Source organism: Stigmatopora nigra, chromosome 21, assembly GCF_051989575.1.
Source record: "Stigmatopora nigra isolate UIUO_SnigA chromosome 21, RoL_Snig_1.1, whole genome shotgun sequence".
Taxonomy (NCBI): Eukaryota; Metazoa; Chordata; class Actinopteri; order Syngnathiformes; family Syngnathidae; genus Stigmatopora; species Stigmatopora nigra.
Window position 1 is genome coordinate 3,893,877 of NC_135528.1, and position 27,740 is coordinate 3,921,616.

The 27,740-nt window shown below is 36.9% G+C and overlaps 1 long non-coding RNA gene across 1 annotated transcript in view; it reads left to right on the top strand.

Moving 5' to 3' along the window:
* LOC144215285 (uncharacterized) overlaps positions 1 to 27,740 on the top strand; it is a 111,215-nt gene that overhangs the window by 43,837 nt on the left and 39,638 nt on the right. The window contains exon 3 of the long non-coding RNA XR_013330382.1: positions 10,850 to 10,925. This is a non-coding gene — a long non-coding RNA (uncharacterized LOC144215285). The remainder of the gene's footprint in view (positions 1 to 10,849; positions 10,926 to 27,740) is intronic.

The following is a 27,740-nucleotide window of genomic DNA, read 5'->3' on the forward strand; positions in this document are numbered from 1 at the left end:
TCAAAGAAAGCCTCCCCAAATTGCTGGCGATAATTCCCCTGTTCTACAAAAACAACAACAACCAAAAACCAATGTCCCACTTTTGTTAGCTGTCCAACATATCCGAGTTGGCATTATAGCACGGCCACACTCAATGCCATATGCTGAGCAAGATCTGATGCGTGTTATTATACAGCTTGTCTCTTATCATTTGCAGAGCCACAAACTGTAAACTACACAGACAAGTGTGAAGAGGTGGAGAACTGTGACATGCTTAGGGTTGTGACATATTCCGTTACTTGGCTGTACCGCTTTGCCATATGCTCAAACCATAACTGCTGAGTCGGCTAAGTCCGGTTAATCATCACATTTGTACAAATACAGTGTTTGGAAATCATGGTGTAATCTTCTGGTTTTATTATTTGTGTGAGGTGAGTGAGGATCTTTGACTGGTTTTGAAGTTGGAGAAATGGCTACTGGAAATGAGCTTCTGAGCCGTAAACGTCGTCTTAAAGATTAATAGTCAATTCTCGTAAGTCGTAAAGTACGACATTGCACGTTTTTATGACTGCTACATGACTGAAAATGTTCAGATTCAGTCACCTATTTCTCTTTCTATTCCACTGACGGTAATCTGGTGCTCCAAGTGATACATTCATGCCAACTAGATCTCACGTGGGCCGGACTAGTTCATTTTTAGCCTAAAAACTTAACTTCATTGCTGATTGATGGCAGTGAAATAGTCAGTTCTTGCTCATTTTTGAGCAAGTCCTGCCTTAGACTTTATCTGCCATGTATTTTTTTTTTTAAAAGCCAATGTATGTAGTTAGAACAGCTGTTATGTTTTGTTTTACAATTTTAAAAGCGTGTTGGCCATCTGTTTTGTTCTTTCCAGGTTGTGTGGTAGAACTAATTACTGGTTTATCCTCATTTTTGTTGTAGAAACCAGATGAGGTGTCAATCATTACTACATAAAGAGAATACTTGAGTTTTATTATCGTTGATGACAATTGAGAGACATTTTGAAAGTCTATCTGCCCAAAACTATTTTGGTCTTGGGATTGTTTCAATTTTGCTCTTGTTTTGAACTCCTAAAAGTCTTGATGTTGACTTCATCACAGTGATTTGTGATTGTAGGGAATTCTTGATCTGGATTTGATTGTTGAAACACTCAATCTAGCTCTTGGTCTTGATTTCTCACTCCCAAAAGTCTTAATCTTGGCAAAAACTCAGCGATTCTTGATTCCAGACAAATATTGTTTTATTAGTCTTGAACTTGATCCCCCAAAATTCAGTCTTGGTATTAGTCTTGAGTTCCCAAAGTCTTAATCCTGACTTCACCTCAGTAATTTCAGCCTAGTCTCCTCGGTCATGGTCTTCTGCACAGAACTACAAGTCCACTAATAACTTTACCCAAGACCCGTCTCGCTGTCCTCACTGTTTCCATTTGTCATTTCCCCATCCCGCATCACTCTTGCCCGTGGAAAAGCGACGGATTGACTGACTGTCTGTCAATCCGCGGGAAATGAGCCCGCTAATGTCGCAGACTTGACTTGTTCCATATTCATCCGTGAGCATGTGAATCACTTCCACGATAGAAGCTGTCGAGTGCACCACGCCACATCTGCCCGCCTTCCAAAAGTCAAACGGAGCGCAAAATGAGTGCTGAATATAAATCCATTTCCTGTCTCTTTCGGGTCTTCATCAGTCCATCTGAGAGCGTTTTTTTCCCCCTGTCTGCCGGTTTTGACTCCTCCTTATCCTCTTTAATCATTACCCATTGTACTTATTCGCCCTCTGTCTGAGAAAAAGGCCTATTATGAAAAGGTATCAAAAAGACAGCGAGACAAAGCTCGCTCCTGCTGGCAGCTAAACTGACAGGTAAAATGTCTGGCGGTCGTCAGCTTTGGCTCAAGGTTTTGAGGTAGAAATATTCCACAAGGCAATGTAGAGAGGCTGGTTATGGTGTCCTCACTGGACCCGGATGGATGGACGATGGATCCCAGGCCAAGTCTTTTGCTATCAATCCACTATGGGTGATGAATCAGTTACATTTCAATGAGATTAAAGGTCAGCGGTCAAAAAATGAATTTTTATCCGTGCCTGCTTTCCATGATATAAAATCAACGGGTGCTTGGACGTTTGGATGCTGGTCTTTTGGTCGCCAGTCAAATGGTGACAGAGAGTTTACTGTTGAAGCCACCTCGCAAAATTATATTCAAGGGAGAGAGTTTAATATCTAAGTACTGTTTCATATATAAGTACTGTTTCATATATAAGTACTGTTTCATATCTAAGTACTGTTTAATATCTAAGTACTGTCTAATATCTAAGTGCTGTCTAATATCTAGGTATTGTCTAATATCTAAGTACTGTTTAATATCTAAGTACTGTTTAATATCTTGGTACTGTTTAATTTGCAAGTACTGTTTGATATGCAAGTACTGTTTAATATCTAAGTACTGTTTAATATCTAAGTACTGTTTAATACCTAAGTACTGTTTAATATCTAAGTACTGTTTAATATCTAAGTACTGTTTAATATCTAAGTACTGTTTAATATCTAAGTACTGTTTAATATCTAAGTACTGTTTAATATCTAAGTACATTTGACCGGCGACCAAAAGACCGGCGACCAAACGTCCGGTCACAAAATCACCGTCATTACAAATTTCATCCAAATTGAAAAAAAAAAACACACTTCAATTGAAGCATAAGTGAAAATAAACGGCGAGTTAGATAAGCTAGTGCACTTAGCATTTCAGTGTCAAGTGAAGGTGTCTCAGAAGCTTTAATAATGAATTTTGCAGCCCCCCCAACAAACACAAACCTATTCATTTGCTAATTAATCATACACTTGAAATGAGTTGTATTTGTCCATCGATTGTTCGCCCCTTCGCATCAAATTTTACCCTTCGCAATCTCCTCCGGGACATAAAGAAAGGGTTCCCCGCTCGATTGTAATTTCATCTCTTTTTCAGCATTGATCTTTCTACACCTTGTGAGGAGGCTGATATGGATGTGGACATTGATTTGGAAAAAACAGGGTCACAAAAAATCTCGTCTCGACACGAGTTGAGGTGTTTATCAGATTCCTTTGTCCACTTTCCGTTCATGTTTCTTACATCTTACGCTCAAAGAACGTCTCAAGAAAATGAAAGTGGCCTTTTTTTGTGTCATGGCTGACAGTTGTCTTGCCAGATGTTTAGGCCTTCTGCAAAAGAAACCCCAAATAGCCCAAAGTGGTGTTTTTTCGACGGCAATAGCTTTTCGGATTGACTTCGCAGAACATGTAACGAACCAGTGCTGAAATTGAAATTAGACAAAAGTCAAGAAATAGACGCAAACAGTCACGACTGATTTGGATTCCTGTTGTTTTTCTGATATGAAAATACTCGAATGAACCCAAAGCTTGCTGATGAAATCTTGGCTGTGATTCACGCAAGGCGGCTGCCAGATTTCGGCTCTCTGTTTTTTACTTTGAAGCTTTCGTTGAAGCATTAGGCCTCCTTGCTTTTGGCAGCTACCTGCAATTTTATCCTCTAGCAACGTTGCCATGTTATTTTCAAAACAAGGGCAAAGGTAGACCAAGGAAATATTGCTCAAAAATAGGCGCTAATGATTTGAGGAGAGGATATTTTTATGGGATATATGTCTTAGTGGCAGACAGTGATTTATGAATAAACCCATACCCCAGAAACTATTACTTTCAATACTTGAATTATCACGTCAAAAATATATGAATGAAAAATAATTAGAAAACTATTTGGAAAAATTATCAATTTTGTATTAATTCCAAAATAGTAATATTTTTTATCTACATTACTGCTGATGATTGTCATTGCTCTCAATGACAATTGGTTAATTATCAATAAACTCTCACCTCAGTAGCTCTCACTTTCATAGTTCAATTTGCTTGTAAATAACATTCACATTTGAATATAGTTTTAATTCACAATATATGGATACATTTGAATCATTAGAAATTCACTGCCATCGAAGTTGATTGCTGTCAATGTGAGCTTACTATAGCTATATTATACGAAGTAAGCCATAAATAATATTCTCCATTTGACCCCGAGGCTATTCAAGACTTTTCTCTATTACAGCCGTCTCGTGGGATTAAAGGTGAGCGTAATTGCAGTAACTAGCAAACACTGGTGGAGCAGAAATGAACAACCTTGAGGGTCAAGGAAGTGGGCTTCCACAGCCCACCAAGTTTGACACTGAGGTTAGGGACATGCACAGCAGAGGGGCATTCTATCTGTTTTGGTTCTGCCAGCAATTCCCTTATTTTCCCTCCCACTTCCATCTTAAGCACCTGACCTTTTCTCCATCATGCCTCCCCTGCCTCTTGAGCCCCCTCACTGGGAAGGAAGGAGGAAATGAGGAAGGGGGTGGTGGCGGGGGCACTAGACGCATAAAAAAGCCACCAGGCAAGACCGCAAATAAATACGTTGCAGTCGGAAAGCCAGCTTGGGAAGTTGGGGGGAAAAAAAACAGAAAAACAAAGTGCTGACTGCTATTATTTTTGATTGTATGTTGAACAAATACATACTAGAATGTGACATCCTACTATTGGACTGCATTCCTGTGTCTATATAGAGTATCTAAAAATATTTCATTTTCAGGGATACACATGTATTTCCCTTTAAATTATTATTTTTAAATGAATTCACTGAATAATAATTTTTCACATAATAATCGAGTTAAATATCAGATTTTTACAAAGCCCTTTACAAAAACATCATGGAAAATGTCGCTAATTGTGAAAGTAAACTTTTCCATTCAGATGTGAATATAAATGAATAATGTCATCAATTTAAAAAAAAAAGACCAAACGTCCGGCGACCAAACATCCTGGCAACCAAACCCCGAGTACCGATTGAAATGTTGATTATTGCATCCAAAATGCATCTCCTTCGATCAAATGTATTATATTATATTCCAGATCCATTTTTGTCCCAACTCAAACACCGCAAAGAAATTCTATACATGACATATTTGCCATGTAATTTAAAGACTCTTCAACCTTTTTGTGGTGAGTGTGCATAAATGATATCATTGATAAGAGAAGTACGTGCATCTGTGACCTTGAACAAGTGCATATATTCAGCTTGCAAGATCATGTATTGATTCCTCTGACTCCCTAATCAATTATTTCACAAGACTATGGATTTACTCAAAGCTCCATTAGGAAGTCCAATGGCAAACAAGATAAAAAATAGGGCAGCAAAACGAATGGGAATGGACCATACAAATGGGATGAGACGCTCTATATCATTTGCTCTGTAAATAGTAGGGCTGTCACAATTAATCAAATTCATTGATTATCAAATTATTCAACAGCCATATTTGACTTCAAAAAATGCCCAAACAGTAAATGTTCTTTATTGATTTTAAAATGACTTTTCAAAAAGAAAACTAAAAAAAATAACTATCATATTTAGTATCCCAAAATTGTTATATTAAAAATAATGGAATTAAAACATGTTCATTTTTTATTATCACAATATATTTTTAATGTAAATACATGTTAACTTGAAAACAGTTCCCACCCTCAAAAAAATTATTTATCCTATTTTTAAATTTTCGTTTTTATTCACTCATAAAATTCATATGGAAGGAAGATTAAATCAGATGTATGTGGTCTTCAAGCTAATTAATTAGCATATTAACCACATTTTACCATTAAATACTTACATTCTGACCTAATATTCATGTTATTATATTGATATAATATTAAGATTCATGCCCTTTACTCATAGTTTTTATGTCCCCTGCAATTACCTTTTAAAATGTTAAAAGCCATATTAATATAACAGTAAAAATGGTATTTTACCATGCGCCGATGGCCCGATTCATGGCAAAAATAATCGTTTCAAAACAGCCCTGAAAACCAGATACTCTGTCATGACAATGTAGTATATTTCATTACTGAATTGAATTCAGACAGTATTTACGTTCACTCAACATTGTAATCTTTCCGATGGCGATAAACAAAGGATGCTTTTAGTCTATAATTATGTCCCACTTGCCAGTAGTGTTCTGGGAAAAGCTTAAGAGAGAAGAAGTCCAGACCTTTCTGCCTGTCAGTCGTCCGTTGAAAGCCATTACGACTTTAAGAGGGGCTACAAACGTCACGCTCGTTTTGTCATGCCGTCCATCTGTACGTCTCTACGGTCAACGGCGATAACCACCAGAGGTTCCAACAATTACTCGGATGATCATAGCGGCCGCTGAATACATTTCATCCTCTTCGCTTGTAAGTGAAGCCTCTGGGGTGACCTGCTAATTATTTTTCAATCCATGAAATCCATGGCAGCATTTGCTGCCATAATGACTTGACATTTGGAATTGAAGAAATCGTGTTTTTCTGCCTTTTTACAAAGATCTATGAGTGGATTTCTTTCTTTTCTCTTATTTTTATTGACGTATGGGGGGGCTTTCTATTGGTTTCCTGGCTGTATAGTATCGACGGATGGTGTTACCATACTTTTTGGAGAAAAAAAATACTTTTTACGCTCTTTTAAAACCAAATGAATGCCTAGTCACGTGAATGTAAAAATGGATGAGTGGATTTTAGTGCAAATAAAAAGCACACCAACATGTTGGCGTATCTCAAATGGCAACATCTGGCCAAGACGTAACTAGACATGTCTTTAAAAACCCTTTCCAACCATAAGCAAAGCATCTTTATTGTAGCCAATGTATGAAAATGATGAATATATTTACATGATGTGAACCTGTATAATTCCTAGTATTCTCCCAAACCAAAGAAAGAGTACTACTAACTCAGGGGTGGGCAAACTTTTCACCCCAGGGGCCACATTGACTTTAAAAATTTGACAGAAAAGCCGGGTCAGCAAAAGATGCCATACATAAAAAAAGTGCATCCGTTAACAGTACATATGAAACATAAACAGAAAAAAAGGACTAAAGTATTAACATACTCATCATTAAAGTAAAACGTATAAAGTACAAAGTAAAAGTAAAAAGGAATGTATTAAGAAGTATTAAAATGTAACTTAAAAAAAGATAGAGGGGTTGTAAAACTTAGTTTGCCCACGTCTGTACTAACGTCGTTTCCACGTTTTCATATTTAATGTTGTGCTTTTTCTTTACTTTACTGCAATGGTGAAATATGTATGACTATTGGCCGTGCCGCAATGATCTTTTCTGATGCTAAGCTGCCATCAATTAGATCTTGTTTGATCTGGTACCACATCGCCCGAGCTGGCCAAGCAGTGCACCATTGGTGGTACCGGTGGGGCGTGGCGCGCCTCTCAGCGACTCCCTAATTACCCCGCTTAATTAGGTCTAATCCTGGGCTTGAAAATGAGCTGCTCACTCAACCAGGTGTGCCAGACACCAGAGTCTCATTTATTTACTCGCCGGCCAGCTCTTTCTCAATGTCATGAGTAATGATCTATTGTCCTACCTGACATTGTGAGTAAATAGCTAACAACTCCAGCGTTGTTTTTTAAAAAAACTTGTTTTAAAGACTAAATACTTCCGGTAAGATTGTAAAATCCGAATTTCATTTGTCAATTGTCTCCACGCATTTCTTTCAAGATTTATATATGTCCTGTTCACTCTGTAACTAGACGTCACTCCTTGGCTATGCAATTCATAGTCATTTAGGTACATCTAAGTATATTTAATTCTTATTTTTTGGTGTACCGTATTCCCCATGTCTGATATTTCCACCTGTTCATATATATACATATACATACACATACATATATACAAGCACATATATACATATACATACACATACATATATACAAGCACATATATACATATACAAGCACATATACATATACATACACATACATTTATACAAGCACATATATACATATACATACACATACATATATACAAGAAAATATATACATATACATACACATACATATATACAAGCACATATATACATATACATACACACATATATACATATACAAGCACATATACATATACATACACATACATTTATACAAGCACATATATACATATACATACACATACATTTATACAAGCACATATATACATATACATACACATACATATATATACAAGCACATATATACATACACATACACGTACATATATACAAGCACATATATACACATACATACACATACATATATACAAGCACATATATACATATACATACACATATATATACAGAGCACATATATACATATACATACACATACATATATACATATACATACACATAGATGTACATGCATGCATACGGTAGGTCTTAAAACAGTTTTTTTGTTAAAGAGCCTGACAGCTGATGGAAGTACGTACATATACGAGGTATATGTACAAATGATTGGATTCAGTAGTCTCATGAATTTTAATTCAGTAGTTTTAGTCAAAAAAAAAATGGGCAATGGAAACTCACAAAAGTTTTAGTACACAAACTTGGGGAAAACTTCAAAATGGTTTTAATCGAGGAAGACTCATGAGCTTTAATTGATGAAAAATGCACAATGTTTTCAATCCAATCTTAGTGCGAATTTTGGGTGTTTTATTTTTACGATTATCCTATGCTATTTGTTAAACTGGCCCCCCTCCTAGTCCAAATGGATTGGACGGCCATCACAAATGTACAGTGGCTCTATGTCCACCATTCATGGTAACATAAGCCTCAATATACTGCTTGCAAGATTTTCAAAAGGGGTACTAAAGCCGGACGAGATACTAGCGGTGTAAGCAATAGACGTAGCCAAGCCATGTCAAAGGTTGCACGAGGGTCAAGAATGGGAAGCACGGATTAGAGTAGGATTGTGTACGCGGCAGAACCCTTCAATTGCGCGGCTGGAAAAAATGATTCACCTTGAAATAACTCCCTGATGGATTTGTACAGTGCGCGCCTGTGATCAGACGACCTTCTTTTAAGCGCACTTTTCGACCCATTTTTTTTCCAGACTGACCGGCCAAGGGCGATTGGTGCTCACCTTGTTGATTAGTCATTTATGTAGTGACACGTTCATTTTAAACCAAACTCGTCTTGGCTTGTTTTAGCAGTTTTTATACCTGTGAAACTTTCTTGATTTATTTTCTGATTTCCGCACAGTGATTTGAAGCAGGTGGAAATATTTATATGCAAGGACAATTAGGTTTTGCAAGAAACTGGTGCTTTCCAATATGAAGCAGTTTTGCTTACATATGTTGGGTCCAAGATAAATGCGTCTACTTGTCAGAATTATTTGCAAAAGGACTGTTCTTGAATTAGATTATAGCTGAGAACAAAGATCTCACTTTGCAAACAATGGAGAAATTTTGTGGAACACAAACTTTATTTAAATATTTGGCAATGCTTTTTATTACTAGAAATGCAGGCCCTATCACATAGTATATTTAACACATTGAATAATACAGTTTATACTACAGATGGTTTAATGCATGTGTGACTAACACTTCCTATTGCACATTTGATTTATTTTGTATGTGTGAATCAGTACAGACAGATGGGAAGTTGATTCTGTTAAAAAACATTATTGGTAAATTCCAAACACTTAGGTCAGCGTGGTTAGATAAAAGACTCAAGTACAAGGGTGGGAAAACTTTTGGGCCTGGGGGCCACATTGACTTTAAAAATTTGACAGATGGGCCCGGTCAGCACAAGATAAGATACGTATAAAAAAGTACATCCGTTAACAGTACATATGCAACATAAACAGAAAAAAGGACTAAAGTATTAACATATTCATCACTCACCATTAAAGTAAAAAGTATAAAGTACAAAGTAAAGTAAAAAGGAAAGTATTAAGAAATATTAAAATGAAACAAGTGCACAGAGCTATGTGGCCCGCGGGCCGTAGTTTGCCCATGCTGCTTTAGTCTTTACTATTGTATTTAATTTTAAAACTATTTAAAATACACTAGTTTCAGCTTCTGTCTCAGGAAATTAAACCTAACTGGTACTTGATATTCCTTAACAATTTTGCCAGTTAACCCAAGTTTTGTTAGTAAAAAAATACATATTTTTTGTTTTTTTGTAAGTTTAGTTAAAAAAAAAAAACAAGGATGCGATTGGCTGGCAAACAATTAATTGTGTCGCCCGCCTACTTCCCAAAAATGGCTGAGACAGGCTCCAGCACCCCCTGCCCCGCTGATTCCGCCATCATTGTGTGGTATTGTTACCAATGCGAGTATTGGTATAATCCTGTTAAAGAATTAGATCACACTGTGTTATGGAGAGAAATGCAGAATGTGGGTGGAAAAGTGAAATAAAAAACAAAATCCAGATGGAGAATCGGGAAAGTGTTAATTAGATGTGGGAGTTATTGTGTATCGGCGAGGAAAGTGTAGCGAGAATAAACAAAATAGAAGCTGGAAAAGCAGCGTTGTATTTATTATCAGGAGCTAAGCCTCGTCGAAAGGCGAAATAAGAATTGAAGCCATGTGATTTCTTAAGGGAGCCATGTGGTTGCCTGCCATTGAAGGGAAAAGATGGGTCAGAGTGATTAGCGGCAAGGGGAGGGCTTACAGGAATCCCTTGACCTTGACAGGTAGCCATTAGAACAAAACTAATTACCGGCCGACGACCTCAGAGATGGAAGTCTCGGGGCCTGGCGTGGTGGTCCGCTCTCGCGCACGAATACTTCTCTTGGCGTGCCAGCCCAGCGTACGTGTACTGGCATCTTCCTTCCGATGATGTGAAGGGGTGGAGGGAAATGTTCACCTTCAAATGATCTTTACATTACGTGGTGATATTCGGGCAATTATAACTGTTTTTATGGTCTCTCATGGGAGAGTGAGACTTTTATGGGAAGTCGTTGTACTCTACAAAGTGGAACTGAGTGTTCTGCAGAATTTGGTTGGGATTAAGATTTTTTTTGGTTCATTTCAGGTGGCTGTCATATCATTGTAGATGGACTTAACCTCCCAGGCAAGAGGAATTGGACGTCTGGCACTGTCAATCGCAGGTAAACTAGCAAGGCTATTTTGACTTCCTTTAAATGTGAATGGTGCTCCATTTTGATGTGATCGGACGTTTGGTCGCCGGTCTTTTGGTCCTTTTTAGTCGCCAGTTATTTATTAGTAAGACATAACAGGGGAGTTGAATACATTTTCTTCATTTTAACATTTTTTATAATTCGATTTATTTCCCAATTTAATCTATATGATATAAACAGGTTTCCATTGATATATAATCAATAAGAAATCAAATAAGTATACATATGTAGGTGTATATTTGTCAAACAATGTCATTTGATGACTTTTAATTTAACTTTTTTTACAATAATACATAAGAAATGCCCATACATTTTAACTCATCGCCTGCTATTGACAACGATCGATGTCCTTTTAACTGGAAGGGACAAATTTGAAAAGTTAGAGTAGGCATGAGTATATGTGTGCATGTGAATTAGACGTCCATCGACGTCAATGGTGTAACAAAAATGTGACCACCCAAAAAAAATAAGACGGCAGGAGTGAGTAAATGGGGATGCAGGAAATTAAAGGGGTGAGTCACAGTTGGCAAATGGAAAAAAAGAAGAACTCTGACCCTGTCAAATGAATGTCGGCATGAAAAATGTTTTTACTTTCCTCAACTGCACTTTGACGCGCGAGCACATTCTTCAGATGAAGTGATGAAGCGCACTTTAAAGATGAGATGAATCAGCCATTATCCCAGCTCTATCCTTCCGTCATTAGAGACTGTCCATCGGATGGACCGACACTCTGTCCTTCAACTGATGATGACTTTAAAACATACGTGACAAATCCATATTAGCACAGGAAACAACTTTTGAACAAGTTTCTACCAAATAGGTGGAGAAAAAAAATTAAAATATAATATAATGGCATACTATATACTGGCAGCGATTATTCACAAAAGTGTTGATAAAATTTTATGAAAACTAAAGTGCATATAATTGACAAGGATATTTGAGGCCATTGACTGCATTACACATATTTTGTTTGTAAATTTGGAACAAAAGTCAACCTTGGAGCACAAAGTTGTCATTTAATTGCTCCATTCAAGCTGACATGAGATGCAAGCTATCAGAAGCAGTCATTAAATAAGCTTTTGATTCGTCACATTATATCCTAATTTACCAGCTTGTTTATGAAAAGCATTTTTGAAAAATTAATATGAAACATTGTCATTTTGACAAAAAGTTAACAGCACGAATACAATCTGATCAAATCCTAGAATGCTTATTTTTGGAGTTTTTCATAAACTGGCCAACAATATTTTGAACATTGGCATTTTTTTTTGGACAGTCTTTGATAAAAAAGTGTTTGGAGCTAAATAACGATGACCATCTTTGAACGATGACCATCTTTGAACGATGATGTCCAAACGGGCTGAAGAGCAAAGTCAGCTGCAGGTTAAAAGCAACTAGCCGTTAATGGATGGGCCTTCCCAGCGGACATCTTTCCGCCACACCATGAAAGGCGCCGCTCAGATTAAAGACTTTCTCCTCTAGTTCAAAGTTGGAGGATAAATGTGAAGTATCGAACCGACGGTATTTTGCCAGTGCATGTGCATGAGATTCTTGGACGTACTCGTTAACTCTCGTTGAAGACCAACAAAAAAAAGCCGGAGGACGAGACCCGGCTCACCTTTACGACCCTTCGCCGCATGATCGGATATTGATGACATTGATCGTCTCTGCTGGAGGGCAAAGGCTGCGTAAAGTGGTTTTGACTAGGAATCTGTGGACTAGTTAACTCTTTCAGGACAGGTGACAATGATGGGCGTTCAATCGTTTGGATTTTTTTCTAGCTTAGCACGTTAGGTTGTCTTGTGCTGCATACATGATATGTAGAGAGTCACTTTATAATGGGTTAAATTGATATTATATATATAGTATATATTGTAGATATTATATATATGGTATGTATGGTATATATGGTATATTTGGTATATATGGTATACATGGTATACATGGTATACATGGTATACATGGTATACATGGTATATATGGTATACATGGTATACATGGTATACATGGTATACATGGTATACATGGTATACATGGTATACATGGTATACATGGTATACATGGTATACATGGTATACATGGTATACATGGTATACATGGTATACATGGTATACATGGTATACATGGTATACATGGTATACATGGTATACATGGTATACATGGTATACATGGTATACATGGTATACATGGTATACATGGTATACATGGTATACATGGTATACATGGTATACATGGTATACATGGTATACATGGTATACATGGTATACATGGTATACATGGTATACATGGTATACAAATATGATATATATGATTTATATCATATATATTAACTCAGAGCTTGCTGTCATTCCCGGAGGCTTGAGAACTACAACCGCTACAACTGGGCTTTCAAAGCAAAGTTGCGAATAGCATGAATACTTTGGGGTCCCTATTTGACCTCTAATTGTAAAGTCAGTGTTTCCCACACATTCATTTTATATACCGTACTTTTCTGGATATAATCCGTTATTCCCTCCCCACAAATTTAACCTTGAAGCCTATAGTCTAGCGTTTCTGATTTATGGATTTTTGCTGGCTAATTACCTGCATGTCTTTAGGTGTTAGTATCCCATAATCCAATGTGGCCCCCTTTCGGCTTTAAAGTCCAGTACGACTTTTATACGAAAGACGAAAAAAAGAAAAAGAAAAATCTTGTAAAACATTGTGAGTACAGTTTATAGTAAGGTGCGCCTCATTACAGGATAATTAGTTTTAAATAAAATGAACGAATAATCAGGGGATCCTGACGACTCATTGAATGAGTTAATACAGTGATTTGTATTCTCTCTCCCTACTGGAGTCATTTAAGTGAAAATTGTCATTTTTATGAGTGCGGTGCAGCAACTTGGAAGTGACTGCTGTTTGATATGTCGAATTAATGCCTTGACATTTGAGGCCCAATCACACTGGTTATTAATGTCTCCTGAAATATTACATGGACCTTAATAACAATCCCAGGCTTATTGGTGGGAGCGTAGGCATGCCAACTGCTTTCAGCTGTAGATTTAGGCATAATAGAAGCTTCTTTTTTGAGTGCACATCTTGTTTGTGATTGTAGTTAATTAGGGAGCGTGGGTGGTTGGCAGATTTTTGCGCACCACGACCGCGGCATCTCAACCAGAAATTAAAAGTGGAATACAGGAGGTGTGTGTGCCGGCACGGTGGGGAGCAGATGTGGAAAAGTTCGGCTTGGCACGCATGGTCAGTTGAGTATTGTGTGAGGGGGAAAAATGGCTGAGCTGAATGTACTTGTAAATGAGCATTGCACAGATCCCAACGTCAAAAGCTATATATTCTATTTGCTGTCAGCCCAGGTCAAAGTATGTTGTTGTACTAGTTGTAAAAGAAGGATATTGATAGTGAATGTATATATATGTATATATGTGTATATATATATATATATGTGTGTATATATGTGTATATATATATATATATATATGTGTGTATATATGTGTATATATGTGTGTATATATACTTGCATGTATATATATATGTATATATGTATATAGTATATGTATATGTATATATATATATGCATATATATGTATATTTATGTATATATATGTATGTATATATGTATGTATGTATGTATATATATATATATATATATATATATATATATATATATATATATATATATATATATATATATATATATATATATATATATATATATATATATATATATATATATATATATATATATATATATATATATATATATATATATATATATATATATATATATATATATATATATATATATATATATATATATATATATATATATATATATATATATATATATATATATATATGTATATATGTATATATGTATGTATATATATGTATGTATATATGTATATATATGTATGTATATAAATGCATATATATGTATATATCTGGATATATATGTATATATATGTATATATATAATAAAATAATATCTAAATATATACTATTCCCAGAGCAAAATACACCGGTCACATCTATTTGAATTTCTCTTTATTTTCAGGTTTGTTTTTCAATTTTCTACATCCCAAAATACACGTGGGCAACACTAATCCTACATTTAGGCTGCAGGTTTGGGACCCCTAAAAATAAAATGTTGTGCAAAATCATAATTTGTGCAAGAAAAGAGTCTTTTTAAATCCTCCAAACTGAGATGAGAGCTTAGTCATAACTCTTCCTCGTCCATTGACCAACATAAATGTAATATACCAAAAAGTCTTATGTGGGATAAAAAGACCCTTACTGGTATTAATATCATATTTACCTGTTCCTTAAGGACCCAAACATCCTTATCTTGACATAAACGAACCAATTGCATGTGCAGCTTTTTTTCCCATCCCAAGCCGCTTGCGTCCAGTTAATGCCGAGGCTCCATTTTGCTAACGGGCGATGACTTACGGCTATGCGAGGATTCATCAGCACGTAAAGGTCGCGTTAGCTCTTCAGCGCCCAAGAGAGGGATTGGACAGCGAGATGGAGAAAACAGCCGAGATTTCTCCCAAAAGCAAACATCGGATGTCGCCGTTGAAATGTCACAAAGGAAAGGCCAAACTAGAGTAGGCTTAAGAATTTAGTTTCTAAGTGGACAATTGAACCTTCATCAGGCTGTTGAATATTGAAAGGGAAACTTGTACATTGACTCTTTCGGTGTGAGTGAGGACGATAGACATTCAATAGTTTGGCGTCCAATCATCCTTTGGGAGGGATCGATTGACAGTCTGTTCATGCTGCTATGAATTAAAATGTAATTTATTATTACTGGACGTCCAATCATTTTACAGTATCGGACTAGCAGCGAATGGACGAACATTTGCTGCCAACTGTCCTACTTGAAATTCATTGGAAATTATTGATTAAAAAATTACAATTATTGATTTAAAAGGGGGAAAATCAATAAATTTAATATACATCTATACTCTTCATTTTAATTTGATCCTAAAACAGAAAGTCGGCACTCATCATTTACTTTCCCGGGCCACACAAAATGATGCGGGGAGCCAGATTTGGCCCCCGGGCCGCCCCTTTGAAACATGTAATCTAAGCAAAATACGCCTTATTGGGATACAAAAAAAAAACAAACGGTATCAGTACAACACTAATTAAAATAATAGCCACTAAACATAAAGCCTGAAATGTATACAATACTTGTATGTATACTGTATTATTTACGTGTCTATTAATACAATTAGTCATGATTATGACCCCACCCGAAGACTTTAAAGCCTTTCCTAGAACAATTCCTTCCAGTATGTCCTCCGTGTCCTCTCCCCTATATTACCAATAAAATCCCCCCATCCATATTGCATGGTGTCTAAGCACGGCCATTCCTGCCTGAACGACAGCGCATCGTGACGCTCCCCTTTTGCAAGCACATTCTGACATTTTCATGATGGATATGGAGACAGCAATGAGAGTTTACCTCTGCTTTTCTCCGCCTTCTGCATCCCCCTCCCCCTCTCTCGGGTATTGTGTTGGAATGATGCGGGTGCATATATTTGGGGAAGAATGATAAATGTGTCGAGAGAATTCAGGGATATTGTGCTGTCTCTGTTCTGTCTGCAGGCTGCTTCTACCAAAAAGAAGTCTAGACACCAACATTTTTAACTCTTTTTTGGTGTTGTAGCATGCTAACGTTGATCTCAGATGGTTGTGGGTGAACTTAACGTACCACAAAATGGGTGCGAATGTTGTTAGTGTCTTCTGGTATGCCAGATGGTTATGAAAGTTGCAGTGTCATTGGAGAACAAAGGACAGAGTACAAGTCTTGATTTCACAAGGCTCACATTAGCGAGTCATTGTTTGGGCTGGCTGAAAATTGGAGTCTTTGTCTTCTCTGGTTTATTGGATTTGATGGCTCAAAAGGGCACAGTAATGTCGCTTGAGGGGGACAAATATTTAGACAGGTTGTCGATGGTGCAGATTAGTATGTTGGCGAGTGGGTGGATTTCATAGAAACTGTTTTCTGGTACAGTAGTTTTATCCTTTAGATTAGATTTCATACTGTAGATACAGAATCAAATGCTTTTATTTCTTGGATATGGACTCTGTAAAACTAGAATTTTGGGAGTTATGTCATTATCCACATCAACATTGTTACTGACGTTGATAGATGTCCAATTTCCAATGCGAATTCCCAATTTTTAACAGCAAAATATGTTTTTCCCCCCCTTCCTTTCCTATCCAAGTCATTTCATTCGCATATTAACCAGCAAAAAAAAAATGCAAGTAGAAAATGCAAAGGAAGATCAAAGCGGCAGGGAAGACCCAGGAGAAATGCGAGATGTCTCAATCTAAAAAAGCATGACAGAGAGGAAGCGAGGCAAGCTGGGGGGTGTAAAAAGTCCAAATGAAAGGGGATTCATGAGCCAGGCCGAGATGAAAGGACGCCGCCTTGGCCAACCAGTGGATTGGACTTGACAGATGGAAAAGAGGTGAATTGGAGTTCACCAGTCAAAGACTCCTATTCCTATAATTATCGCTTTCGTTTTTATATTTGCCCGTTTTGCCTTCCCTTCTTGAATTTCTCCCACCACGGGTCCATTTTCACTTTGCCCTACTTTCTTGCTCCCGTTCTACTCCACTGTCCTGTTCACATGGCTACTACCCCCAACCCCCCGCTAGTTTCTGTCTTGTTCAAGGACAACTACCCATAAATCCTTTGTTCCATTGGAGCTTCCTCTTAATGGGTCACTACCAACTTATAAAGCTGACGTTTTCTGGTCCCTGAATCTAAATTCTGAAGACTAGTTCTTAATTCATGGTCAAGTCTTGTCTTAATCTTTGCAGAGGGTTGAAATATTTAGCAGACATAGTCGATAATGCTAAAAGATGCATTTTGAAGGTTTTGGTTTTGGCTTGTAGGCAATTTTTAAAGGATTGTATAGACTTGGTGTTGTTTTGGGTTGGATATTGTTTCCCAACAGTCATGTTTTGGTCATGGATTCTATGCAGTGCAATTACTGTAAAGCAGAGGTGGGGAACCTATGGCTCGGGAGCCACATGTGGCTCTTTTGATGGGTGCTTATGACTGTGAGCTAAAATCTGGACACTACGTCTAGAGTTGCTTTAATCTTCCAGTTTTTAATTAAACCTTTCTGCATGCATGCATGCCTCCCATTGATTTGCATCAAGGTAACAATTTTGTCAACATAATTCTGAGACTTTTTGTAGGCAGTGAATTGACTAAAAATGCACACATTTTCATGTATTTTTACTTGTAGAAAATTCTGTGTATGGCTCTCAATGAATAACAATTGAAAATATGAACTTTTTATGGCTCAAAAAGGTTCCCGACCTCTGCCGTAAAGACACAGAATGGTTCAATCTTGATTGTGACAATTACTACTTGGAAAAAAAATAAAAATATTTCTGGACCTATTTTAGACTATAATATACTGTCTGGCATAGCAGCATTCGGCATGACACTAATACAACAAACATCTAATAAAAAGTAGTATATTTCCAAAAATTAAAACAAGATCATTCTAATTCTCAATTTTTTTTAGCATGAAATCTAGTAAATTGACTAAAACACAATAATTCATTGCCTATCAAAATGCTTAAACGCTCAAATGAATATGGCCCATCCGCCATTTTATGTCTGGACCATCACCCTTTGTGCTTTGCTATATATTGACTGATTTTCTACTTCCCTGGTCCCAATTACTCATGTCACTTAAACATCAATAAAGGTCATTTTTGCCATTTGCGCTCACGACCTGTCTGCTTATTTTTCTTGTGAGGCCAGATGACCTGACAAAGTGAATGTCAGCCAATATACAGCAAAGCAAAACCTTGTTCAGTCCGCAATGTCAGCCACAAATGACTACCAGGACAATCATCTCAGTTGTCTTACTTTGATTCTTCTTCTCCTTTTCCAGTCACGTAGGGCCTCCGAGACAGTTGCAATGTTTTCGTTTATGCTTGTTTTCCTACATCAGTCTAAAAAAAAAACAAGATAGATGAACGCAGGGTCGAAGCAGTCAGTGTCGGATTACGCTGTCGTCTATTTCAATGTATATTTCTCCACGTTAAAAACCACAGGTGGCTGTTGTTCAAGATTCATTACTCCACACATCACTGCATTTCATATCTTCGTCTGCACGGTAAAAAAATACGCACAGGCTTGTTATTTCTTTACAAAGCATACAATACATAACGACCAATCAAAAATGGAGTGGCTATTTCAGCTTCACGAAGGCGTACGCCCAAGAAAATAATACAATTTCAATAACAGTTTCAAGTATATGACGTGAATGGGTAAATAAAGTAAATGAAAGTGAATGTATTTTATTTAAAAGCTTGGCAGTGGGGTGTTTGGACCCCCATGTTGAAGGTAACTGAGGTGGATATGGAAACAGCAGGGAGTTCAAAGACAAGCTCCATCTTGAATCAAAATGAACATTTTAGAGGCCACAAGTATTTCTACACAAAGTGCTGTAAATTGTTTTGCTTTATAGGGCTCGGCATGCAGGCGTTTAAATAGTCCAAGGCCGCCATGATGAATGAACTAATTGACAAATATTATAACAGGATTTTCCGGAATATTGTTTTTTTAAAGTTTTGAAATAGTACATTTAAAAAAAAATCTTTATTACATTTTTATTTGTAATAGTTTTGAATTTATTCTTACATTTAAAACAAAAGATCCGTTTCCAACTTTGAGTTGTATTTTATTATTATAAAATATGAAAGGTAATAAATGCATTACATACTTAAAAATATATATATTCAGATAAAAGAATATTGTCGATGCCCATGACTTCATACTAGATTTACCTTTTAAAATTTAAATTACTTTAAATTCTATTTTATTTTTATACAGTATCTCCTATTTAAAAAAATAAAAAGAATAAATTTTCTCCAACATTCTCATCAATTTAAATTGCATTAAGATTAATAAAATTAAGGGATTACTGGTTATGCTTTAATAAACACTAATATTTACATAATTATACCATATTAACACCAAAACTTTTCTTTTTAAGTTCTACTGCAGGTTTACTGCCAAAATCTTCAACCCTGAATTATATCCGACGATTTAATAGATTTCAACAATAATTAATCATTCATCAAAACAATCATTAATAGCCCTTGCCGGACGTTTGGTCGCCGGTCTTTTGGTCGCCGGACGTTTGGTCGCCTGACATTAATAGCAGCTTTATTGTAATCATGTATTTTTCTGTCCATTCACACATGTACGCTAAAGTACATGAGGGATGTTGGGACCTCCTACTATAGCCTGTGGAGACTCTACTTGAACTTTCCAAGTTCTCCCTCTAATTGAATCCAATCCAGACAATTAAAGTGAAATTGGACCCAAAGAATTTATTGAACGGGTTATCTGAACTAATTGGGCATCAATTGCCCAGTGTTATCTTTACAAGTCCCTCGGAATGAGCGGGCAGACCTTCACGTCTTGGATGGCCAGCAAGTTTTTTCTAGCATAGCAACATTTCTTTTTGAAAAGTTCATGCGCTTTCATCACACCATGCGCAAGCTGTCTTGTTCTGCTTCTGACCTTCTTATATCGTGTGTAGTGTGCGGCCTACTTTAACACATCACAAGACAACTTTGCCGCAAGTTAAGTTTCATGTAAATCACAGAAAAAAAAGTTGTTAGATGAGAGACCATTCATTGCTATTTTGGGAGGACGTTTGAAGGTTACGGTCGAAATTTCTTTGGTTTATTTGAAGGATTTGGCCTGATTTTACAAGTTTGAGTCAATATATTGTTTGTTTTGCACAAGGAAAATGTGACAGAATAGATCACTAAGAATGTAGTTGTTCCTGTTGTATTTGGAAAAAGTTCAATGAAGTTCATATTTTACGTTCCTACGCCAAAAAAAAAACGATTTTGGATGGTTGTTGGTAATCATGCTAGAGTGCCAGGTTTTGTTAAAAGTCAACAAAGGAAAAAAAAATGCCCGAGTTTACTCCAAACAAGTCTTAATTTAGAGGTGGATAAATGTATTGTTTTGACAGCTGGAAATTCAGACTCTCTTACAAACTTGGCAATTTTCTCAAGGTCCTTTGAAAACAAAATCGAGCACTTCTTTTATTTTAGCCCCAAAGAATAGAAGCATGCGCTCAACCTTCAAGTTTTTTTCAGAGTTATTGCCGTTAGGACTGTACTCTTACAATAGTAAACATTGTTCAAATACATGTTGCTTTCCTTTTCTTAAAACATGAAATAATGCCTTTGCCGAGCAAATTAAACTTAATATATTTGAACATAACCAGAAACAGATCTGAGATTAATCTAAAATAGCATGGGCAAACTACGGCATGCGGGCCACATCCGGCCCACTAGGCCTTTTCATCTGGCCCGCCAACATTGTCCCAATAATGTTTTTGTTTTGTTTTTTCCCCCACGATGGCCTTTTATTGTTTCGTAATACATTCCTTTTTACTTTACTTTGTACTTTATACTTTTTACTTTAATGATGAGTAATGAGTATGTTAATACTTTAGTCCTTTTGTTCTGTTTATGTTTCATATGTACTGTTAACGGATGCACTTTTTTTTATATGTATCGTATCTTGTGCTGACCCGCCCCATCTGTCAAATTTTTAAAGTCAATATGGCCCCCAGGCCGAAAAGTTTGCCCACCCCTGATCTAAAATGATCTGATATTAACCTACAACTAATCCGAGAATAATCTCAGACTGATCCGAGGTTAACCTACGACCTAATCTGAGGTTAATCTATAAACAAACTGAATATGTCTCCATCCAATCTCAAATCATTTGGTAGTAAACCGGAGTACCTGGAGAAAACCCATGCAGGCCTGGTAAAAACACACAAACTCCATTACCAGTACCAGAATAATACACCCAAGTTATACATCAAGTGCCATTTTAAAGTATTATCTTAATGAGTGGAGCGTTTTTTTTGTGGCAAGGTGTCTTTTCCAAACTCCAATTCTCGAGCGTAGCAGCAATTCGCCTGCAGCAGCTGCTTTGGGGACCAAAGTCTCCCTGCTAGCTTCCCTTATCTCCTTTATTGTCATTTAGTCGTCCCCATATTTCTTTCCCGGTCTCCTCAGCCATATTTTGGATGTTGCGACAAGACCAGCCAGCAAGCTTATTTCTCTATCGTTTTGACTTGGCTTTTGCTCATCCACATCACCCCCCCAAGGGCTTGGTGTCAAGAGTTGCCAGGGGTAGCTTTCACTCCACCATTGCTTCATTTTCTCCCACTCTAGCCCGTAATCCTCGCAGGATTCCCGCGCCTTAATTATTCACACTCATTTCTGCGTGGAATTGGATTCCACATGATTATTCTTTGGCTTTCTTTTCCGTTCATTCGCTGACAACAGACGACATTGCATTGACATCCATTAATTTTCCGTCTCACGCTTTCCATAACCACTGGCGCCTATTTTTAAACCTCACCTTGCCCCTCCCTACACTAAAATGCAATGATTTATGATGCTGGGACTTGATTGTCCACAAAAGGAAGGTGAGTCTCCACAATGTGACCTTGTAAGCAGATTTAAGTCCCCAAAAGGCGTCCTCTTACATTCAGTGTTACACCGATATCATTTTTTTTGTGGCTTCCGATGCCAATGTGTGGGATCAGCTGACAATTCTCTTCAATCCAATAAAAAACTAACATATGAACAACAAATAAATACTTAAAAATGCCTGAAAGATACCTAAAGACTACTGTAGCTCTTAAAAGGACTAAATTATGTAATCAGTCCAAATTTATACCCCCTAAAGTCACATTAAATCCTTTAACTTTAATATCTTATCTATTTACGTATTATTGATCTCAATATACATAGATGTACATAAATAAATCTAATGAAACATACATTAGAATCAATTTCCACCCTCTTAAATGCATTGATATACTCTTTAAAAGTGACATAGTACTCCTACATTATTTACAGTACTTCGAAATACTTAAAAAAGGGGCAATATACTCTTGAACTCTACAACTCTATTGAAATACTCTTTAAAAGTGATCCAGTACTCCTATATTCCTTGAAATACTTCCAAATACTTTAAAATGTTGCAATATACTCTTGAACCCTACAACTCTATTAAGATTCTCTTTAATAGTGACCTAGTATTCATAAATTCCTTGAAATACTTCCAAATACTAAAAAAAAGTGGCAATATACTCTTGTACTCTAAAACTCAATTGAAATACTCTTTAATAGTGACCTAGTACTCCTAAATTCCTTGAAATACTTCCAAATACTTAAAAAAAAGTGGCAATATACTCTTGACCTCTATTGAAATACTCTTTAAAAGTTATCTAAATCTCCCCTTTAAAACTTTTGGCTCCTGATTCATTGATTTTGAAACTAAATATATCTATTTTTCTTTTCATACTAAATAATTGCAAACTCATTTGACTCTAAAATAGTAACTGCAATCATGGCTTAGTCAGTTATTGACAGTGTTAGATACCAAATGAATGATTATTTCATCCATAGTTCATATTTTCATACATACATCATTTCCTACATTATTTTCCAAATTCTACTACAACAACAACCTTTAACTTATGCACCAATGATGGCACAAACAAATATTTCCCATACAACAACACTCCGTTTCTGATGGATGAGCTCACGCAAATTTATGATTGAGGGAGCAGCTGGCAGAGAACAAAAACACGTTTGATGGCGTACAGCCGCTCTTTGATGATTGCCATTGATGTTTTGATGGCACTCACCTGATGCCTTTTTGCTTGCCGAAGAGATTGAGTATCACCGCAAATGTCAGCAAAGAACATGTAAACATGATCACTAGTGGTCATAAATTCCTCAGATGAAGACGAGAAAACAGGCATGAGGGGAAAATAACCGGCTTTTGTCATACATTCCAGCAGTTGTGTTCACTGGCAACCATAGTTAATCGGAATTTGGGCTACTTGGTCTCATGTTGTGACATAAGAAAGAAGGAATTGAAGTTGGAATGATTGTGTGTTATACTATATATCAGGGGTAGGGAATCTATGGCTCGGGAGCCATATGTGGCTCTTTTGATGGGTGTATATGGCTTTCCGCGAACCCGCCGGCACTGTGGCGCCGAAACTATCTCTAGTGCCTTTTTAAATCATATTTTTTCTTTATTAGACTTTTCTGCATGCATTCTCTCATTGATACTTATTGATTAGCGACAGTGAAATAATGTTCTCAAAAGAATTCAGACTTTTTTCACTTTCAAATTGGTGAAATGAATCATAAATGCTCACATTTTCAAGTATTTTGACTTTTAATGTCTGAGTATGGCTCTCATATCCCGACAACTGCTATACATGATACAATATTGTTTTTATTTATTAAGTATTATGACTGCGGTGATTTCTAAATGCAATCCAGTCATCCATTTTCTTCACCACTTGCCCTCACTGGGTTTGCCAGTGTGTTGGAGCATATCCAGCTGACTTGCAAGCCAAATCCACACAGGAGTGGTCGCCAATCACTCACAAAAAAACAAGCCGCACGTCATTTATGAACAATTTCTAGATGGCGAAGACGGTTTTGATCGGTCGACCTCAGCTTTTTTTTCTTAAATTTGCTGTGCCAATTTGCTGTCGCTTCTAAATGCGTGATCCATAATTATGAATAGAGTGTGTTAGATTTCCACTTTACGAGTAGTCGGTCACACTTTTTGACAATGGTTGAAGTTTCTTAGCCTGTCATTTGAAAGAAAAGTACTTTTCACTCTTTGAGTTGCCACTAACGATGACATTGAGTTAAAGAGCCGTATTATGGTTGTTTTATCCATGTTTCATGCATTCATTTTCCATACTGTTCGTCCTCACAAGTGTCGTGGAGGGGTGCTTGAGCCTATCTCAGCCAACTATGGGTAGAAAACACCCTAAATTACCCTATTTAACCTAAATATATAAACTATTATTGATGAAGCGGAAGCAAATAAACCAGATTAATTAGTAACCTACCAAAAAAAAGGGATTTTTCTACTTTCAAACCTTTTCTATCACAAAAACTAGGCTTTTACCAACAATCTAAATCACCCATAAATGTAGTATTTGTACAAAAAGCACTGTCAACATCCAAATATATTAAATTTACCCTTTTTTGGAATATTCACAGTTGTGCTTAGCAACTTTAGATGATGAATATCATTTTAACTTGAGTAAAAAAAAAAAGTGTAATACATGGCCTTTAAAGCAAAAGAAAAAAAAATGACTTGAAGGGCTTTTGCTATATTACCAAGGGCAGCGCCTGCAGTATTAATGCAAGTTGGACGCTGCATAAATGACTAGCTTTATGAGTCACCTTTGTCTTCAATGTGACAAAGTCTACGTTTCCCCCCTCGCTGAGGTCTCACTTAAGTAGCGCCTGTTAGTCCGACCGCTCGCATTAATGTACTGGAACTGTAAAAGTCGATTGTAATTGAATGGCCAAGTGCAGGCGGTGAGGCGAGCTTCTAATGAGCCTCAGTCTGTACGGACTGCGATCAAAATATAGGCGGATTATTCAACGTTTTCAACGTCCTTGCCCAACATTGGTCTGGTGGATGGTGGAAAATGACCACAAGTGAAGGTGGATTTACCTTCAAGCGGAAGCAACTCTTTTAAACTTTGATACTATGAGAACATAGAGCGTAAATGCGTCAATAAATACCTCCAGGCATGTCGAAGGGTGAAATATTTTTGATTGGTAGACAGGGTTTGTGAGAATATTTTTCCTCAGAATTCACTTGTAATTCAATTTATGGGTAGAAATCGTAAGATGCGTGAAATGTGATTAGGCTAATGCTCCCCTTGGCAAGTTTTATAACAGTGTGTACACGTAGTGTGGATTATTTGGGTGTCAAAACGGAAATGAAATGACTGATGTAATGTGTGGGGAAGGATAGTTGCATAAAGAAAAAAATCCTGTACATTTTTTATCATGTCATGTCATCATTTTATGTGATGATTGTGACTTGAATAAAAAAATGATAGGGCTTTTTGGTCGAAAGATGGTAGGCCAAGGGTGTCAGACTCGGGTTGGTTCACAGGCCGCTTTGACGGATCATTTTAGATATAATATTTAGATATTTTATTAATAAATGAATTAAAAGGACTGGATTAAAAGCCCTGATTATTCAATTTTTTATAGATCTAAAACAATGTTTATTTGAGCTTTTTTGATATATTTTTAGATATTACAAAATGATTTTTGAACTAAAAACTGAAAAAAATGATTAAAAAAATTACAATTATTAATTTAAAAGGGGGAAATCAGGACATTTAATGTACACCTATACTCTTCATTTTAATTTGATCCTAAAACAGAAAGTCGGCACTCATCATTAACTTTCCCGGGCCACACAAAATGATGCATCGGGCCAGATTTGGCCCCCGGGCCGCCACTTTGACACACACATGTGCTAGGCAAAACAAATTGGACATTCAGCTCTATCAACGCCCTATAAAGCTTTAATATTCATGCACATCTTTCCATTTTCCTTCCTGGTGTCTTTAATTTTTTGCCTTTCCACCTCTGCCCGCTTCAACATTTACACCTTGCTCTACATTTTCATTATGCATCATGTGTCAAGATGCGGCCCATAAATTATGCAGCCGGCTTCAACATTAGCCTTCAAAAGGACCGCTATCATAGAGTTCAGCGTAAATGCCAAGTAAATGAATGTCACAGACATTAATGTTTGCATTTATGCCAAGATTGCATCAGGCCACAAAAATCCGCAGAGATCAAATGACTAATCCACATCCTCCGCAAGCCATTTTATTACCTATTTTAAAATGCTTATTGTTCAAGAACTTACTTTGATCGCCAACTTTGGTCAGAGAAAAAAAAAATAGTCCGAACAAAGTGACAAAAGAAAATGAGAGAAGTGGTTTGAAGGGTGTTTGGAGGTTAGTTAGCCATGATGGAGGCAGGCGGAGCAGAAAAGCTGGGGGAGCTACAGCTAAGTGTAGAATAAGATGTGATATTGTTAATGCTACACTAAATTAATATTCGCGTGAGGTCATCCATCAGGAGGAGAGCAGGCGAGCCGTGAGAAACATGATAATGGAACCTGTCACCGGCAAGGAGAGAAGGAGTAGGAGGAAAGGTGGGAGGAGGGGGAGGATCTATAGGCACAAAGAAATCAGCCAAAGCACAAACAAGTGCCAAGTCAGAGGTGAGCCAGGCAGAAAGAGATCTCCAAAGATATTCCGCTGAAAAATAGGCCTTTTATTTCTTTATTTTCGGAACGATAAAGCTGCAGTCTGCCAGGCGGAGTTTTTGGAATTTGCATGTTCTGGCCTGGCTTGCGTGGGTTTTCTCCGGGTTCTCACAAATGCCTGAACTGAAATAATACTGTTAAATATGCAGATGCCATCTTAGTTTACAAAATCTTCCATCATATAGCTTCACCCCCACTGCAAGATTTTATACAAAAACATCCAAAACATCAACAATGGCTGGCTCTAGAGGTGACTGTGAAGTAGTGAGTGCTTCATACCTGGAGGTCAATAGCAATTACCGTATTTTAAAAGTTTTACATTTTCTCCAAAATAGACAGTGCACCTTATAATACAGTGCGCCTTATATATGGAAAAATGTCATTCATTGAGGGTGCGCCTTATAATGCAGTGCGCCTTCTAGTCGTGAAAATACAGTACTTTGTGTGATTATGTCCTGGGATTGGCTGGCTCCCCATTCAGGTTGCCCCTCACCTGGTGCCCACAGTTAGCTGGGATTGGCTCCAGCAACCCCCCTTGCGACCCTTGTGAGAACACCAAAACCTCA